The sequence below is a fragment of the Anastrepha obliqua genome, chromosome 4, assembly GCF_027943255.1.
Source record: "Anastrepha obliqua isolate idAnaObli1 chromosome 4, idAnaObli1_1.0, whole genome shotgun sequence".
Classification (NCBI taxonomy): domain Eukaryota; kingdom Metazoa; phylum Arthropoda; class Insecta; order Diptera; family Tephritidae; genus Anastrepha; species Anastrepha obliqua.
Genome location: NC_072895.1, coordinates 126,765,104 through 126,780,589, shown reverse-complemented (window position 1 = coordinate 126,780,589; position 15,486 = coordinate 126,765,104). Strand labels below are relative to the sequence as shown.

The following is a 15,486-nucleotide window of genomic DNA, read 5'->3' as shown; positions in this document are numbered from 1 at the left end:
TTTATTTAACTTAAAGCCTTTGTTTTATAATAAATTAAAATTTTTATAAGATATAAAATTTTTGATTTAGTTTAAGCTAACTTACTATAAAGTTATAAAGATCATAGATACTAAAATTAATCTAAATGTGGAAATATATTAAATGATAAAATTATTATGCATTTAAATGAAATTTTGTTAATTTGCATATAGTTTGTTCAATTATTTTCATTATAGTTTAATATAAAAGCAGCAAAACACAAACGTAAATAAAAAAATAATGTAATTAAAGTTATTACTGTTATAATTGTTATAAGAGTATATTGATCATTTAAAACTAATAATTGAATAACCAATCATTTTGGTAGAAATCCAATAAATGGTGGAAGACCACCTAAGGATAATAAATTTAGAAATAACATAAATTTTAAAATTTTTGAGTTAAAAAATGAATTAAATAATTGATTAATATGATATATTTTGAAATTATTAAAGATAAATGTTAGACTAAAGGATAAAAATGTATAAAAACAGAAATAAATTATTCACATTGATTCACTAACTTGTATTGCAGCTAGTATTCATCCTAGATGATTAATTGATGAAAATGCTATTAATTTTCGTAAAGATGTTTGGTTTAATCCTCCTATTGATCCAATAATTGTTGATAGAATAATAATTGAAAAAATAAAAATATTTTGTTGAATTGTGATATATGAAATTAATATAATTGGGGCAATTTTTTGTCATGTTATTAATACTAAAACATTTATTCATGATAATCCCTCTATAACGTTAGGGAATCAAAAATGGAAAGGGGCTGCCCCACTTTTTAATAAAAGAGAAGAATAAATAATTATATCATTATATATTGAATTTGATTGTAATATAGGGAAATTATTAAGGTATATTATAATAATAGCAAATAATAAAACAGCAGATGCAATTGCTTGAGTTAAAAAATACTTAAGAGAGGCTTCTGTTGATATTAAATTATTATCTCTTATTAGGGGGATAAAAGATAATAAATTAATTTCTAAACCTATTCAAGCTCTTAATCAAGAATTAGATGATACTGTAATTAATGTTCCTATTATTAAAATAAAAAAAATATAATTTTGGCAGAATTATTGAAAATTAAAAAGAAAAGGATTAAAACCTTTATAAATGGGGTATGAACCCAGTAGCTTAATTAGCTTATCTTTTTACTAAATAAATAGATTAAACTATTTGTGATTTATTTTATTATTAGTTTTATTAATAATTATTTTATATTTTGGTGCATGATGCACAAAAGTTTTTGATACTTTTAGAAATAGTTTAATTCTATTAAATATAATGAATGTAAAGTTATTACATAATTTACCCTATCAAGGTAACCCTTTTTGTCAGGTAATTCATTAAAGGAAAATAACTTATTTGAAATGAAATAGGTTGTTTTCATTGAATTTTTTTTTTTTTTTTTTTTTTTTAATAGTTGATTTATTAAAAACGGGGTAAATATAATTAAATTAGTTTATTTTATTATATTAATTAAATATAGTAAATTAATTATTATAATATTTTATTTATCTAGATAATTAAAAATTCCAATATAGACATCTCCGAGAGGTAAAAGTACAACTCATAGATAAATATATAGATGAATATAAAAAATTTAATTTTTATTATTAATTTATACAAATGTCTAACGTTAGATCAAAGTATGTGCCTATAAATGTAATATACAATTCTGTATTTTCTAATTTAAAGGGGTTTTTTAACAAAATTAATAGGCATCTATTAATTAATTAAATATTTATATATATATAGATATTTATTGATCTAACTTAGTATACGTCTTATTATTATAAAATATATTATTTAAGAAAAAAAAATTTTTTTAAATTAAAAAATAAGAGGATTATTTATCAATAAATATTAAAATTTAATAAATATGAAAATGAAAAAAAAAAAAATTTAGTTTAATCTATTTATTTAGTAAATTCTTAATTATTAATTTAGTTATATTTTGTTATTTAAACTAAATTTTTTATGCTAAATAATTTAAATTAAATATAATTATTTTATAGTTATTAGTTCTATTATTTTATTTATATTATTTAAGTTTTATTAATTTATTATATTTTAATGAACTTATTTGAAATGAAATAGGTTGTTTTCATTGAATTTTTTTTGTAAATTTGATTAGGAATCTTTTTACTTTTAAGGAAAAAATATTAAAATGTTTTATTAAATTTTAAATTTAATTATAGATATTTTATACACAAATAATTGTTATTAAGAATTTACTAAATAAATAGATTAAACTAAATTTTTTAATTAATTTTAGTTATTATTAAGTTAATTAATTAATAATTTATATTTATTGTGTTGATTTTATATAAGCAGTTAAATTCAATGAAAACATTTGAAATGAAATAGGTTGTTTTCATTGAATTTTTTTTAATGAGAAACGGTAAATTTGATTAGGGGTCTTTTTACTTTTAAGGAGGAAGTACTAATTAAGTTTTATTTTATAAAAAAACTAATTTTATTTTTTTTTTACTTAATTTTTGTTAATAATTAAGAATTTACTAAATAAATTTTGTAGTTAAATTTATTTAATATTTATTGAAATAAATAACTAATTTATGTTACTAAATAAATAGATTAAACTAAATTTTTTATAATATTTTTAATTTATTTAATTATTAAAGTTTTATTTTGGCTTATGTTTTTGTTATTGATTTATTTTATATGTAAATTTTTGTGTGAAATTTTATTTATTTTAATAATAATTACTTTTTTTATTCTCAGTAATTAATTTTATAAATCAAAGAAATTTGGAATTAGTAATTTCATATAGTATTGGCTAAGTTTGTGCCAGCAGCCGCGGTTATACAAATAATACAAATAAAATATTTTTGGTAAAAGTTAAATTTTATATAAATAAAATATTTATAATTTTATTAGGTGAAATTTTAAAATTATTCATTTTTATTAAATTTTAATTGAAGCTTGTAAATTTTATAAATAAACTAGGATTAGATACCCTATTATTTAAAATGTAATTAATAAATACTAAGGTAGTAATAGTTATGTTCTTGAAACTTAAAAAATTTGGCGGTATTTTAGTCTATTCAGAGGAACCTGTCCTGTAATTGATAATCCACGATGTACCTTACTTAAATTTGTTTTTCAGTTTATATACCGTCGTTATTAGAATATCTTATTAGAGTAATAATTTTCAATAATTTTAATTAAAATTTATATCAGATCAAGGTGTAGCTTATATTTAAGTAGAGATGGGTTACAATAAATTTATTTAAATGGATTTAAATTTGAAATTTTTTTTTGAAAGTGGATTTCATAGTAAAATTTTAAAGATTAAAGGTTTGATTTTAGCTCTAAAATATGTACATATCGCCCGTCGCTCTAACTATTAAGATAAGATAAGTCGTAACATAGTAGATGTACCGGAAGGTGCCTCTAGAATGACAATTTAAAGCTTATTAAGCAAAGTATTTCATTTACATTGAAAAGATTTTTGTGCAAATCAATATAAATTGAATTTTAATATTTATTTATTAATTTTTTTTATTATTAATATAATTTATTAAAAATAATTATAAAAAATAGTGTTTTAGTAATTTTAATTGAAAAAATAATTTTAATAATAGTTTATTATGTATTGTGAAAGAATATTGAAATAAATTGAAAAATTTTTAATAAAAAAGAAAATTTAGTTTATTGTACCTTGTGTATCAGGGTTGATCTAATAATTAATAATTATTTATTAATCTCGATTTTATAAGAGTTAATAATTTATTAAAGTTAATGTGTCAAAATTATTTTAAATAAATTATTAGAAATGAAATGTTATTCGTTTATAAAGGTATCTAGTTTTTTTAGAAATAAATTTAATTTACAAATTTTTAATTTTTAATTTATTTTTTTTAATTTAAAAATTTATTAATTTGAATATTTTAAGGGATAAGCTTTAAAATAAAATATTAAAAATTATTGAATAATTTATTTAAAATGTATGCATAGAATTAGCAATCATTTATAAGTTTGTTATAAATTATTTTATGATTTATATTATTTAATGTTGTTTTCATTGAATTTATAAAAATTTTTTTATTAATTTCAGATAAAAAGTAATAATGATCGAATTAGTATATTTAATTATTATTGTTAAAATATTTTATATTGAAAAGTTTATATAAAGAACTCGGCAAATTTATTTATACTCGCCTGTTTAACAAAAACATGTCTTTTTGAATTATATTTAAAGTCTGACCTGCCCACTGAATAATTTTAAATGGCCGCAGTATTCTGACTGTGCAAAGGTAGCATAATCATTAGTCTTTTAATTGAAGGCTGGTATGAACGGTTGGACGAAGTATAAGCTGTTTCATATAAATTTATAATAGAATTTTATATTTTAGTTAAAAAGCTAAAATTTTATTAAAAGACGAGAAGACCCTATAAATCTTTATATTTAATATTAACTAAATTTTTTTGATTTATTTTATTTTTTTAATATTAATTATTTTGTTGGGGTGATATTAAAATTTAATGAACTTTTAATTTTTTTTAATCATTAATTTATGAATTATTGATCCATTAGTATTGATTATAAGATTAAGTTACTTTAGGGATAACAGCGTAATTTTTTTTGAGAGTTCATATCGACAAAAAAGTTTGCGACCTCGATGTTGGATTAAGGTATAATTTTGGGTGTAGCCGTTCAAAAATTAAGTCTGTTCAAAATTTTGAAAATCGGCTACGTACAACGAATGCTAATGCGATAACAAAAATTTTGAAAAAAAGAAAATTAAAATCGGTTCATTAGTCTTCGAGAAATCGTTGCCACCGTATCAAAAAAAGTAGTTTCGAGAAAAACGCGTTTGAAATAAAGCATCGTATCGTAAGCCGCTAAGTGCACATATAATCGGGAATAAAGCGAATTTCGCTTTAAAATTTTTTCCACATTTTCTTGTGGTACTACTTGTATTAAATTCGGTGATGAAATGCTACAATCTGCTAAAGAAATTAAAGATATAGGGTGGAAGATGCACGTTTAAATTGCTTAGTAATCTTCATCATTCTTGGTTCTATAAGAAGAAACAGCTCGAATTTGCAAGTCCTTATACATTATAATATGCCGTATTTATTTTAAGAGCTTCCCACTAATTCTCTATCGACAGATTTGACCAAGTTCAAAATTTTTTTCTTAAGTATGCTCTCTCCTCCCTAAATTTCTCTGAGCCTGTCCATCATATAAATCCTATAAAGTTCTAATCAATCTTAAACAGCTAGAAAGTAGAAGATCGACTTTGACACTGTATTTTTTGTTTAATATTATTAAGGGGGAAATTGACTGTTCCTCTCTCCTAGAAATGATTCACTTTCCGGTCCCTACAGGACTTTACGTAATAAATATCCGTTCCATTTGAATAGGTTCAGAACAAATATTAATTTATCTAAACTACGTTTTTCTGCTCAATTAAACTGTGTATTGTAATTTCCCTTTTTGATAACGATATTTTTGTAGTATGTAGTTAGTAAGAAGAATTAATTATTGATTTCAGAATAAATAAAAATAAAAAATACGTAATTTACCTCTGTATAATCCTCTAACGTTTGACACATTCAAGGGGGTATTCAATTAACAGGTGTTTATTTCGCGTGTGAACTTATTATATTTCGGGAAATTTGGGTTAGGTGATAGGAGAGGAACCCTACATTTTGCCCATCTACATTTTGGCCATTTGATGTCAGCATAAGGCAAAATAATGCAACATTAAATAAATAGAATAAATATTGTTGACGCTTGATAACGAATCGGTGGTACACCATATATGTATGTATGTGTTTTAACACTCTCATCAATAAGATGAATGTACCCTTCTGTTAGTGTCCGCATAATAGACGGAAAAGGGTATCCTGTGGCTTAAGTTAATTGCTGTGCATATAAGTTGTTGTTGCTGCTGCATTTAAAACCCATCTGCAGACTCTCATCCCTTTTTTTCTGAAAGAGGACACTGCTGACCAGTTATAACGCTTTGACACGGACACAAAAAGGTTACCATACACACATATGTGAGTATTTTTAGAGTTTTTGGGTACTCTTTGTTTCTGAGCAAACCAGTAGAAGCAAGGCACCTAACAAATGATGTGCGCGCCAATTTTGTAGTAGTGCGTAAATTACGCTCGCATTTTACTCTTAAGCCCGTTGTATTTTATAGAAAACAGCTTACATATTCGTATGTTTGTATGGAAGGAGCACAAAGTGCTTGATTTATGCAATCGCATTTATTATGAACCATCGCCAAAGAACACGGCATAGTCGGAAATGTGGAGGTAATAGGAAAGATACTAGCACCAGTATTTCAGCCTAGAAAATATCGAATTGCATTTATAGCAACTGTTAGAAAGAGTATGCAACTTCTTGACTCTATTTGCTGTTTTGCAAACTTCAGCTTAGCACTGGAAAACACTTCACATTTAAGAATTTTTCAATTTCATTACTTTTTGAGTTAACACTAACATTTTTATCGCAAAAACCTGAAGGATAATTGCATCCTTTGGCAAATACTTATGAATTGCTACACTTTTCGTATAGAAGCACGCCCACCCGATTCGTGTTTTCCTCTTATCGTGCCGCTCGGACAGCTGAAGAGGAACTAAGCGATTAGTGAATTAGGCACACCTTCTCCTCGGAATTTTTTGATGTGTGCCTTCGACATTCAATGATTACATATTTTCCTCAAACTTGTTCCCATTTACCCTTCTGTATGTAGTTCTATTAAGAGTATCAAGCGGGTTTTTGACGGCATGCCTTCAACCTGCCACTTCAGGATAATCGACAAAGTAGAGCAGAAAAAAGTGCTTAGTTGTCAGTAACTGGGACAATGAAAATTTTTATTGAAAATTGTTAGTTTAAAAACTACCAAAAAAAAAAGGAAACTTATCCAAGATAATTGAAGGCGCATGCAGAGTAGGTGTAATTTAATTATAGGTTGCTTAAACAGGTACAGATACAGGCGTGGCAGATATTAGTTTTATGATTTTTTACGAATGCGAAGCAAATATTTTAAGCGACGGTTAACGTGTGTTGCCGTCGAGCTAGTACAAGAAGTGAAAAACATATATTCAAGTATATTCAGATAATTCACGGTCGTCATCAATTCTCGTAATGTTAAATACAAATGTTGACTCAAAATTTGATTCACAAGTTAAATACTAAATACATATAAATAAATTTGATCATCGCTTAATATATGAGTAAATTAAAAAACGTATTAATCAAACTTCATGCAAGTGTGTATTTGCGTATATTCTAGACCTTATACACACATTACACCAGATATTGAAAGCCAACTTTATTTTCATTATGGGAAAGACTAGTGCAAAAAAAATTACTTTAGAAGGAATATAACCGTTGACTTAGACATTTGTGCTGATTTCTTCTATATTTTCATAAAACAATAATATCGTCAAGAAGATGTAATCTGAAATCATAAAAGTACGTACATACTTGTATTCTTACAAGAAAAGAAATTCGAGAAATGTAAAATACGTGCAAGCACAAGTTACACTCGCCACCTATTGAGTACCTATGGATGTATGGCTTTGTAGAACTGTACGGAGTGTCTGTCCATATATGTACATGTGCATATGGATGTGTATTTATGATCATCATGTTTGTTCGTTCTGCAACATAAATTCCAAATTAAACTGGGCATGCACATTAGTAAACGCTGCTGGACATTCCCTTTTGTTTCTCTGAACTGATTGAAAAGCGAAAGGATACAGACGACGTCGACACACTTTATTAAGACTGCAGGATATCAAAGGAGTAAAGCAGCTGCAGTAAATTCCGCAACTGGTTGAAAATTATACAATTTGGCTATATAAATGTTCCAGAGGGCGTGGTGGATCTGTAGGGCACTTGTGTTAGACATTTGTGAATATATGTACATATGTATGAAACTGTATGTGTATAACTATGTACATACATATATTATTGCTCAAACACAAAATTGCTCTTGAATCGTCTACTCATTACAGTAACCCAAAAGATTGGCAGTTCTTCTTATATGTAACAAAGTTGTGCAGTACGTACAGTCAAGTCAACTTCTTAACGAAAGGGTTTTACTACACATCTATCCCAGGAGCGCACACAACGGCTACTTTCTCTGTTCTAGGAAAACTGAATCTAGAGATTTTTATTTTATTTTCGCCTTTCTTCCTGCGAAATCTATTGTAATTTCCATCCCCTTTCGCTTGCTGCATTTTTCAATTTCTATTGACCATTATTACCATTTGGCAGGACATTCAGACAATTGTCAAAGTTGTGTAATTTATTGGTTATTTGTCTGTAGACGATCCTTTCTTTTTCGAGAATCCCACACAAAACACACAATGTATATACATAAAAATACTTATACATATATTGAGTGCAATGCAGTTCCTCCAGTTACCCTTTTTATGCCCTTTATTGCCCTGCTGCAGTTGCTGCTGATCGTAAAATATGTAATAATGATGCTTCGTGCAGATATCAGTATGTGACTTGACTTTTTATCTTTTATACTTGTTCTTTTTCTTTTGGTGCTCGGTGTTTCTTCTTCCACTAATTTCTATGAATTGTTATTGATATTAATCGAACATTTTACAGTTATTACTTGATACTTTTTTAGTTAAATGTCCAATTTTCCAAAAGTTTGTCGATTTAATTATTACTTAAATTAAATTGAAGAGTCAATGATAAAAAAGTTTGCTCTGCCATTTATGATAATAAATAAATACTAATACTATAAATCTGTTGCTTTTCCCGTTTCATGTTTGGCCATATTTCTTCTTTTATTTTTTATCTAAAAATATTTTTGAATTTAACTTAAAAATTAAATTAACCAATATATAGTAAAATGTGCCTTACAATTAATAATATAATATATAATAGTATTATTAAAATATAATATTGTTCAGCACACAGTTTAGATGCGTGCACATTTTGATATAATTTCCCCTTTTTTGTTTATAAAAGAAAATATCATACAAAATTTAAAAAAAATTACCGAACGTTAATTTGAAATTTCAAACAGATGAAAAAATTAACAAAAAGAAAACTGCATCATTAGGAATAAAAAGGTTAGTGGGATTTATTGGGTTCCGAAATGTTCAAATTCCGCGTTCATAGAGGTTGCAATATTAAAATATATCGCATTTATCGAGAATCGCAATTGACAAGGAGTTAGCGTAATTGTTTAGTAACTATGCAGCATTGACTAACCTAACCTGGCATTCAAGCCTGCCAAATGATCGTAGGGGACAGCTATTGGCAGAGCAGATAGACGATTCGACGTTCAGCACTGTAAACGACGACGCACCCACCAGGGTAGTGGGCAATTGCAGCAGCTCGCCTGACATAACAATTGCTAGCGCATGTCTGATAAATAGCATAACGTGGCGAACTATGCTATCGCTTGCATCAGACCACTTGCCCATTATCATCTCGATCGAGAGACCTGCCGACTTTGTTTCCGCGGATCACCGGTCATACGTCAACTTTAACAAAGCTGATTGGACCAGATTCGCGGAATTTACTGAGGACATCTTCGCAGCCCTACTCACTCCCACCGATGTGCGCGCAGGCGAACGCGCACTCCGCAAGGCGATCACAGCCGCCGCGGCTCGCTTCATACCCGCTGGACGGATCCGGGAATTACGTCCCAATTTCCCAGCCGAAGCAGCCGTTATAGCAAACGAGCGTGACCGTCTACTCCAGGCCGATCCCGGGGATCCTCGAATAAAGGATCTCAATTCGGAGATCCGGCAACTGGTCACCCAACATAAGCGGACCAAATGGATAGAGCATCTGAAGTCCTGTAACTTCACCTCTGGTGTGAGCAAGCTCTGGTCCCCCGTAAGGTCCCTGTCGAACCCGACGAAGCACAACGACAAGGTGGATATCACCTTCAACGGTCGTACTTCGTCGGACCCGAAGAGATGCGCGAGCTATTTTAGCCGGCAATTTATACTGCATCCTCCGGTCGACAGATCCAAACGTTGTGCCACCAGACGGTTGCACAAACTGCCCTACAACAGTGCACCGCTTACTTTCACCAGCGACGAGGTTCAGGGGGCCATCAAACTAATGAAACCATCAAAAGCCAATGGCCCCGACGGACTAAACATGCTTATGTTGAAAAAACTGGGTCCATTGGGAGTAGAATATCTCACTAAGGTCTTCAATCTGTCCATGGCCACTCTCATCATTCCTGATAAGTGGAAATTAGGGAGAGTGGTCCCACTACTGAAGCCTAGGAAACCCGCCAACCAAGGGGGGTCTTATCGTCCGATAACTCTCCTTTCCCCAGTAGTGAAGACACTTGAAGCCCTTCTACTCCCACTCCTCACACAACACCTGACCCCAGCCCTACACCAGCATGGTTTCCGTAGAGTGCACAGCACCACCACGGCACTCACCGTCATAAACACCCAGGTAAACCGCGGACTAAACCAAAACGCCCCTGCGAGAGGACTGTCCTAGTAGCGTTGGACTTACAAAAGGCTTTCGATGCAGTCAGCCACGCCACGCTACTAGATAACATTTTACAGTCGACACTCCCGCCAGGGCTGAAGAGGTGGACCGCGAACTACCTGAGTGGTTGTCACTCTTCGGTGATTTTTCGAGACCAAACCTCCAAACAGAGAAAAATAAAGCAAGGAGTACCGCAGGGTGGTGTCCTTTCACCCTTGCTTTTTAATTTCTATATTTCGAAACTCCCCCAGCCACCAGAGGGAGTCTCACTGGTCTCATACACCGACGACTGCACGATAATGGCGTCGGGCAATGACATTGATGGCCTATGCTCTAAGGTAAACGACTACCTTACCACCTTCTTAAGCTCCCGACCCCCGAATGCCGTTATCGGAGTCCAACCACCACCTATCGCAGATGAAGAGCTCCAGCTTCCCCGAGAGTCCCTCGTAATCTTAGCACAATTACGTTCTGGATACTGTAGCAGGTTAAACTCCTACCTATCCAGAATCGACCCCAACATACTAAACATATGTCCAGCATGTGAAGGCACCCCGCACGACACTAACCACCTTTTCACATGCCCCAACAAACCCACTCATCTAACACCCCTATCCCTCTGGACCCAACCCGTCGAAACAGCCAGTTTCCTGGGCCTACCGTTAGATGAGCTAGACAAAGACGACCGGTAATTACACTACACTGACAGGGCGAAGATACTGCTACAACAACAACAACAACCAAAAAAATCCGATACGTCTACATAAACATGGATTAAACGACAAAAATTAAGCGTCCAAAGATGATGGCATGGTCTTATAAGACAATAATAGTGTCAATGATTACCTGCGCCTCTTTGGGATGGTGGCCAAAAGTAGTCCAAATTAAGACTCTGATAACTCTTAACAAGGTATACAGAATAGCCTGTCTGAGCGTAACGGGAGCAACACAAAGTTGCTTCACAACGGCTTTAGGAATGGTCACTGAACTCATTCCACTCCACCTTGTAGCCAAAGGGTCGGCAGCTACTGCAACCCTAAGTATTCCTACTCTATTTCTTCTTAAACAAGGCAATCTTACAGGGGCTGTAAGAATTCTGGGTTCAGTCGTGAACTCTCCGTGCCTGACGGCCTATGGCGAGATGGAAAGAAAAAATAGAATTCTCCAAGAATTTCAAAGTGGTCATCAGTATCGCTGAGCGTGAAGGAATAATGAAAAATCTTTAAAACAGGGCGCGCAGGTGTGATTTACTGATGGTTTCAAAATGGAAGACGGCAGTACCGGAGCTGGAATTATCGGACTACATTTCAAGAAAGCAATTGCAGTGGGAAAAACGACTTCAACTTTTCAGGCGAAGGTCCACGAAAATTTCTCCGTAGAGCCAATATTTACCACTTCGTGGTGCCAATATTAACATTCTCTCTGGCAGTCAAGTAGCTCTAAAATCGCTAGATATCTTTTCATTCCAATCAAGGTTGATGTGGGAATATTTTAAAATGCTCGATACTCTAGCATCAAAAAACTTTGTTGCTCTGATTTAGAATATGGGAATGAAATTGTAGACACTTTAGCGAAAAATGGTGCAAACACTCCCTTCCTAGATCCTGAACGTTTCCGCAGGGTAAATAACAACGAGGCCTAATCAAGTACTGGAGTCCAAACGCGATTGTGACAATCTAAAACACTCATTGAACTGGATCGTACTAAGGTAGAGGCAATCCTAAGCCTCAACACAAGTGGCCAACAACTTTACACTGAACTATTAACGAGACATTGTAAACTGTAATTACCACATGAAAAAAATTGGTGCGGTAGAAAATGTTTCTTGTAGACTCTGTAAAGAGGCAGTTTTGCTTTGCAGTATACGATATACCACATCAGTCACTCTTACTGCAGTTGTAACACTTTATATTCGAACTGCTGAGTCGTAGCATTTCATGTAAGGACTCTCGTATTACTCTTCCAACAGTTTGCTCTTCAACTTCAACCCGATGGAATTTGTGCACTATACAAAATACACTGCTTCGGCAGACGTCCTGTTCGCTGATGTCGTAAAACATAATGTGAAATCTGTTTTCGAATTCACTTGAATTCGGTGACACCAATTTCTTTTTGTTGTAAATGTGAACGAGACTTAATTGCTAATTGCTAATTTCACCACACATTAGACGTGTTTCATATGTATATGTAAACAGCAGCCAACTTAGAGTGTTAGGATAAGTGTTTTATTTCGCTCTCATTTTTCCACTTATAAATCTTAAAACATCAGGTTATGGGCTAACGTTTTTGAGAGTCTAAAAGCGACATTATCCAAAACTTCGAAATTTCGATCTCGTACCACGGATACGATATTGGATATTTGTTGTTTTACGCACATCTCGCATAAAATTTCTTTTCGTCTGTATAGAGCGTGTCATCAGACTAAGCTGCACTAGAACCCTTGATAAAACATGTGAATTTATCGTTTTTGGGTTAATAATGAATTCTCATACAATTTCTTTTGAGAAGCTACGCGGTCGCGAAAATTATAACGCGTGGAAAAGAAATGTTAAATCGTACCTCGTTATCAAGGACTTGCGGTCTTGCACATACGAGGAACTTACGGCGACGTCATCAGCCGTAGAAAAAAGTCGAGACTTAAAATGTCTTTCCGAGATCATCTTGCTGATCGACATATTTTCGTATATCGATGGAAAGGAAACGGCGAAAGATGCATGGGATGCACTTGAAAAAAGTTTAAGTGAAACAGGTCTTAGCCGTAGAGTCGCATTGCTGAAACAATTCACTCACACCGTGCTCTCTGACTTCGTCAGCATGGAGCAGTATGTTCAAGAGTAAAAAGTGCCGGTTTGGCACTGAATGATGAGGTGATAGCCTCAATCATGCTTGCTGGTTTGCAAGCTGAATTTGATACTTTCGTTATGACCATCGAAAATACTCAAAAAACTCTAAAGCTAAATACACACCAGGCAACCGTTGCAGCAACACGGCCATGTTGAAGCAACCGTTGCCTCGTGTGTAGCTGTGTTGCCAATTGATTTTCGTGTTGCTGCAACCGTTGCCTGAAATATCAAATAAATTTGATTTTTGGGATAGGTTGCTGCAACCGTTGCTTCGTGTGTATCATTGTTTACTGCTTTTACTCGTTCAGTTCGTTGAAAACAAGCGAAGAAGAAGGTTCGTGCGGAGTAAAATAAAGTGAAAAAGGAAAAAATGGCAATTGAAAATTATGTTAATTTTATTAACGAATATAAAAATTTGAGAAAGCTGTGGGATATAAGTAGTGAAAAATATAAAAATAAAAATTTTAGAAAAAAAGCATACGAACAATTAAAAATGAATACAATAAAATTGATAAAAATTTCAAGTCCGCAAAAGAGTTTCCTGTTGCAAGATACCGCAAAGTTATTGCCAGTCTAATTTCTGCTGATATTGCCTCTCTCATTGTGGTATCTTGTTTCGTTATTTTGGCCTTTACGAAGTCCAACAATTTTCCATCCCATGTACTTTTTATAGTCCGCTGGTCATTTTCCTTCAGTTCTTTCAGCAGCCTATCGTTCGAAAATTCGATTTTTTTTAAAACCCAATTTTTGGACCAAATTTTCTTTCTCTTCTTTTGTTGCATCTCTTCTTCCTCATTTTCGTACAAAAGTTCGTCAATTATAATAATATAAGAGAAGTAATTTTACGTATTTCGTCGATCATTTAAAAAATTTAATTTAACGTATCTTCCGCTCGTACCTTTCCTGCACCACAGTTATACACAATACTGAGATTGAAGCAACGGTCGCAACGTGTTTCTTAAACAAAGGCAACACGTTGCTGCAACCGTTGCTTCAACGGTTGCCTGGTGTGTATTTAGCTTAACAATTCAGTATGTCAAAACTACGTTGTTGCAAGAATCTAGACTAGATCCAAAGAGAAGTACTTCGAAAAATAAAAAATTTGCGTGTCATTTCTGTAGGCAAATTGGGCATTTTGTGAAGGTCTGTCCAAAGAAGAAAAATAAACCGGTAAACAACAAACCTAGACGTGATAGTGTATTGTTTGCATCGCTTCTCGCGTGTAATGTAAATTCGAAAGACTGGTACGTCGATAGCGGTGCCACGTCCCATATGTCAATGGAGAGCTCGCTTTTCTCAAACAAACGCTCAGTTTTGGAAAAGAATGTTATTGTTGCTAACAATTCCAGTCTTAAGACGGAATGTATTGGTGACCGAGACAGGTTTCTCAATGTTGGCAAAGAGGAACGTCAATCTAAAGCAACAATTACTAATGTCACATGCGTTCCCCAATTGTGTGCTAACCTTTCATCAGTGAGTCAAATGGCAATCAAAAGGAATAAAATCGTCTTTGAAAAGACGAGTTGTGAAATTTATAATGCAAATTCTGAATTGATCGGTACAGCATCTCTTGTCAATGGGTTATATCGATTGAATTGTATACCTGTACACAACGTAGATAGCAGACACAAAGCGATGATTGCGAGTGATAACCATGAGTTATGGCATCGTCGCCCAGGTCATATTTGTGACAGCAATTTGATAAAGGTACAAAAGTCATCGCAAGGTCTAAAGCTATCGTCGAATAAGGGTGAACAATGCATTGTTTGCATGAAAGGTAAACAATCCCGGCTGCCATTCAAATATCTAGGTAAAAGAGCCAAACAACGTCTCGATTTGATACATTCAGATGTTTGTGGCCCATTCGAAGAAAGATCCCACTCTGGTAGGCGTTTTTTTGTTACTTTCGTCGACGATTTCAGCCGCAATGTTACCGTAGTGCCGATTGCTGCGAAATCAGATGTTTTTGATGAATTTAAAAAATATAAGTCGCTCGTGGAGAATCAATGTTCGAGGAAAATTAAGGTGTTTCGAACTGATAACGGCACTGAGTACTCAAGTCGTGAATTCCAAAAGTTCTTAACAGAGCATGGTATTAAACATGAAAAAACAGCTCCGTATACTCCAGAA

General features: G+C 32.4%; 1 pseudogene; it reads right to left on the bottom strand.

Moving 5' to 3' along the window:
* Positions 1–197: 197 nt before the first annotated feature.
* Positions 198–1,076, bottom strand: LOC129246125 (NADH-ubiquinone oxidoreductase chain 2-like; annotated as a pseudogene).
* Positions 1,077–15,486: the final 14,410 nt, after the last annotated feature.